Below are 5,578 nucleotides of genomic sequence, written 5' to 3'. Positions count from 1 at the left end.
TCATGCGAGATCGAACGAAGCACGATTCTTGCCCGCAGGTATTTAATTAGACTTGACAGGACCTTCCAAACGAATATAATCCAACCTTAATAAATCTCTGATCATTCTTGTTTGCTCATATGTCACAGCAACGTAGACGAACCATCGTGAGAGAACAAATCTGCACAAGGTTCGTGGCCGTTGGGGTTATGCTATCCAGGAACAAAATCTAGCAAAATGTACCGAAAATGCTATATATGTACCTAATATACTCTCAAATTATAAAAGGACCGAAAAAAGTACAATTGTACTTATTTTTCCATCACTGGTGGTAGCCCTGATTACTAGGGTTGGCATTTAACGAAACCGATTGCGTAGCAAAAGGCTAGAAAAATCGTAGTAAAATATAAAAAATAGTAGGAAATGTACAAATAGGTTATTATTTAAAATTTATAGGCTATTTAAAACAAAAACATAATTACATTTCAATAACAGCTTTAACTTAGGCTTAAGAAAGCTAAAGAGGTGAACATTTCCATCACGTTTAACCATTCTTTGAAAAATTGTAAACTTGTAATAAGTTAATACGCTCTGAAATAAAAAATAAAAAACAAATAGTTGTACAGGAGGCTTCGAATAACTGTCGCACAAGTTTTTTTTTTTTGAAATTAAAAGGTCCTTTCTAGAAAAAAGTCTTTTGTTGTTAATTTTCCACGGGTTCTACTTCAATTTTATTATTTAGTTTTTAAAATATAACCTTTACTTGGGTTTACCAGCGGTAACCATTACGGGAGAAAAGCGGATGCGGCACGCAAGTCTTCGTCGGTGAATTTATTCAATATCTTCTGATCTAATTTCCTCCATTATTCTATATACTCCCCCTTTTCTTCAACATATGGCCTCAAACTCAGCAGTCAGATAGACTCGGAAGGGCCATTCCTTCGACCAACCCTATACAGTTTTTCTTTTTTTTTTGGCTTTTTTTATACAAAGTCTAAGAAAAAATGCACCTGAAAACATTTGCGTGGCGCCTGTACTTATCTTCCAAAGTTTATACTGCTGGAAAATGCAGATAAGGATTAAAATTTTAAAACTGATTATTGAAATTTAAGTAAAATATTTACGATTTTAACAATAAAATATGTTTTTCGCAAAATCTATAAAGAATACTTGTATTCTTCAAAAAAAAAACCCTCTGCGAGAGTTATTCGGGGACAATCTGTACATTACCACTGCACTGAAATTTGAGATTTCGCGAAATCTTTTGAAATCCAGGTGGATTTCCCATATATTTCCATAATTTCGATTTCTTGGATTTCAATCAGATTTCAACGAAATCCTCACTTTTGTAGTTCACTCGGAGGCCACAAAGGCCCATTGCGATGCCCAGAGGGGTTTCCCCATGCCTATCCCTACATGTCTTTGAACCATTTCTATTTTCTGGCGAATCCAAGCAGTCCAGAGCTTTCCCTAAGGTATCCCGGCTCTCGAAGAAGTGGTGGAAAGAAACTTGAGGCGTTTTCTTCGGAATGCTGGACATTCACAAAGGAAGTGCTGTACGGATTCTACCTCCTCCTCATCNTCCAGTGGAGCTTTCCCTAAGGTATCCCGGCTCTCGAAGAAGTGGTGGAAAGAAACTTGAGGCGTTTTCTTCGGAAAGCTGGACATTCACAAAGGAAGTGCTGTACGGATTCTACCTCCTCCTCATCTCTACAGCTTCTACAGGAATCGTTATGTGGTGCTCCGAACCTGGCGGCCATGTGGCCAATGGTCCAGTGTCTCATTAGTATTCCTTTTAGAAGGATAACGTTTGGCTTTAACAGCCTTAATAAACTCATTGTTCTTCGTTCGTCGAACCGTGGCCAGAGCGTTCGCGATACCATGCAGCTGTGAAGATTTTCCCACCTACTATTGGTGGCTGCCTTGGTTACTCTCTCGACCTCCGAAAACAGAAATCGCAGGGGAGGTTTCACGATCTGGTTCGCTTCCACAAGCCCCATTCCAGATCCCTTTCTAGCACATTCGTCCGCTTCCGCATTTCCTGGGACACCATTGTGTCCCGGGACCCAGTAAAGGTTGATTATGTGTTGCTGTAGAGCTTGTAGGGATCTTCGGCATTGCTTAACACATATCGAGTTGGTCGTTTCCGACCCTAAGGCTTTGATAGCTGCCTGCCTTTCAACGACAAAGGCAAGTTTAGATGGAGCTAGGTCGATCATGCTCACCAGCCTTGCCGCCATGTCGATTGCATATATCTCAGCCTGAAAAACACTACAGTGATCCGGGAGTATGTAAGACTCTCTCAAAGATAACCCCTGAGAGAAGACTCCAGATCCTGTTCCGACGTCCATTTTGGAGCCGTCCGTGAAAATAGGTATTTTCCACTTTTGTAAAAGGAACAAACCTTTAGATACTAAAAAGTTCAACCCTGCAGACTGCTTCACTTGATATGTCAAAATTCTCTACATATACAAACGCACACAAACACATACACTAATTAGCAAATGTCAACGAAATCCAGAGAAGCGCGGTGGAAACACTTTAAACAGAAGGAGTGTTCGCTATGCAACTGCCAGTAATAATTAACCAGTAACAAAATTCAGAGAATAGGGTACCTTACTCTCCCAAAGAGAGAAACTTTCTAAGTTTTGCGCGAACAGGAATTGGCAAACATTTGCAAGCTTCACTGCCAGCTGGTGTACACGGTTGCATTTCGAGCATAATAAATTTTTTAAATTATTTCAGGTGGAAACCAAAACAGGACCTATACGTATATTTCTTCTTATTCTGACTTTCTTCAACATACCCTTCAATTTCTTCGTGGAAGTCACTGTCGGATTTCCTATATCGACAGTGGTGTCGAATGCGTTCCGATTACGAATACAGCTTTTTCAGCCGAGTACCATTCAAATGTTTGGAATTAATTAAACTAATTGAATAAACGAATATTTATATACTTCTTTCATTAGTAAATCGCAACAAGATTGTTCATTTTTAAATTTAACGAATTTGTTGATTCAAAGTAATGTTGAAAAAAATGCAACCGCGTGCCACAATCCTGGTTGCAAATTCTTACTGGCAAAAATTTTCCCAGCACGAATTTGCAACTTCCCTCCAAATGAAATGCCAAAATTGTGCTCTCTCCTTGCAAGTTTTACTGGGTTTTTGGCTAAACGAACACGATTTGGTAACAATTGGTACCAACTTGTAAAAATTTTTTGCATAGCGAACACTCCTAGATTTTTAAAATTTCGAGATTTTCGTGTAAAATCCTGTTAAAATGTCAAACAGCAAAATTACTCTATGGAGTGAGAGTAAAAAGTGAGTAACAACGAAAAAGTACGGGAGAAAAAATAGCATTTTATAGTAAAAGCGTCAACCAGTGATCGCTTGACACTTTTCATGATTTTACCAGAGGAAAAAGTTCGGGTAAAATCTTGCAACTTCATTATCTACACAACTCTCCAAAAATCGCTCTCATTTATACGATTTCGGAGGATTTTGGAGTAGGGGATCATTTTTCCTGTAACTTTATGCAAGTTCGTGTAAAATCCTGTAAGTTCACGGAGTACTGGATCAACGGGACAAACGAAGAAAAAGTCAAAATTGGTCAAAATGTTGTACCGCTATTTTTTGATACTATGTACTTCTATCAATTAAAAAAATTGGTTACAAAAAAGTGTTTTTTTTCGTATAAATGCAGTATTTTGAAAAAAACGGCTGTATCCATATTTGGAATCCAAAAAAAAACTGAAAAAAAGTATAGATACTAGAGTTAGTTATGGTCAAAGGTGGTAAAAGAATAAAACCTGGATTAAGATGTTTTTTTTTTAATATTTTGGATTCATCTGCTGGAAACTATTTCCAAAGCCAAAAATGTCGCGCCATAAAAGTTTTTTTGAACAATTAGAACATGAGTTATGACGAATTCCGCTAGCTGACATGATGGGGTTAACGGAATTTCCGCATTGGTTAGAAATTTTTGTATTGAGGAATTATTTAGCAAAAAATGTGTCAAAAGTCATCTAATTATATATTGCATACCAAAATAAATTTTCGCGAAAAATTTTTTTTTTTTAAGAAATTTGCTTGTTTTTAATTTTTTGGATTTATCTGCAGAAAGGTATTCCCCGAGCCAAAAATTGGGCGACCTAAAAGCTTTTTTGTATTTTTTTTTTTTGATAATTAAAGCATAAGTTATGACGAGTTCCGTTAGCGGTCATAGGGTTAACGGAATTTGCCCCGCTGGTTGAATGGACTCTGCTGCAGGCTACCAAGAAAATCGCCAAACGTACTTTTTATATCTTAGCTACGTGACGACCACCATGATCGAGTGGTTAGTGGTGCACACTACCGCTCGTCAGGGCCCAGGTTCGATCCTTGGTCCGCGAAAATTTTAATTTTTAAGCGGTCGCCCTTCGTCAGTCAATGATAAGACAACGAGTTAATTTCTGCCACGATAAGGCTGCTAATGAAGACGTAACTTCCGTTAGGAACCGGGTAAAACAGTAAATCCTTCCATTTGGGTGCTCCAATGGCTCATCGAAACGATTCATGGCTCATAGTTTGTCTTGGTTGTCATAAAAAGTAAAGGTCTCAGCCGAGGCCGTTTGTTTGTACTGTCCACTTGCATTTTTTCAAAACTGCAGGTCCCAAGGCCTTCATAATAACTAATCCTATGGCAATTTTGATTGAGGTCACGTTCATAGAGCAAAGGAGCTTGCTAACGATTATGCCAGCTCGTTAAAGCTCTCAAACTTAGTGTCGTTATTAAATCGGTTGGAAGACAATTTTGTTATTTTTTTTTTGTTGGAGGAAAGAACCTGGAAAAACTATAAATCCGCTTTTCTCAAATTCTCGATTTTATGAAATATGACCTTCTTCCGGCAAACCAACGATATCCATATTGGAACTTTTATATTTGTTCGGTTTATTTAATTTGTATTTTAACGCTGAAACGCGCTACAAATGTTATTTACTCCGGCTAACAAATATTTGCGCAAGTGATAAAAGCTTGCTATTGCCGAAACTGCGGAATTTTGTTAATGCCTGATCGGCCGTGAAATAAGTCTAGTTCAAACAGTACCCATGCACACGTACATACATGTATTAGCACCCTTTGTATTCTGCGTCTCTAAAGTAATGGCGCATTATTGATCTTTTCTAATACCGGAAAATAATTAATTAAGTTTACAATACAGTTACATATTTTTAGAATAATGAACAATTCACGTGCATAGTTGAACACTATATTTGCTTGATCTTGTCTTCAATTTTTTATCGTTTGGAACAAGTACGGCGTGTTTATCTTTTTCTTTAAAATCTTCCAAATTCACACTCCCTTTTGAGACTGGTACACAATAACCAATGTATACACCAAATATGGCGGAGTTACGTTCCTTTGGTTGAGAAGGGTTTTGGAATAGAAAAAGTAGGCAGAGCTTGATTTCTCATGGAACTACGCTAACGTGTATGGCACTAGAAATATCACCGAAAAGCTAAAGCTATCTCTAAAACTATCAATCTCTGTTTTGTATTCAACAATAAAGGAAACGGATAGCTTACCGAAAAAGGTCAGAACGTAATTACTAGTATGGCC

This window comes from Rhagoletis zephyria, unplaced genomic scaffold, assembly GCF_001687245.7.
Source record: "Rhagoletis zephyria isolate East Lansing unplaced genomic scaffold, Rhagoletis_zephyria_1.1 Rzeph_scaffold_04298, whole genome shotgun sequence".
NCBI lineage: Eukaryota > Metazoa > Arthropoda > Insecta > Diptera > Tephritidae > Rhagoletis > Rhagoletis zephyria.
Note: the sequence above shows the minus strand (reverse complement) of the source record.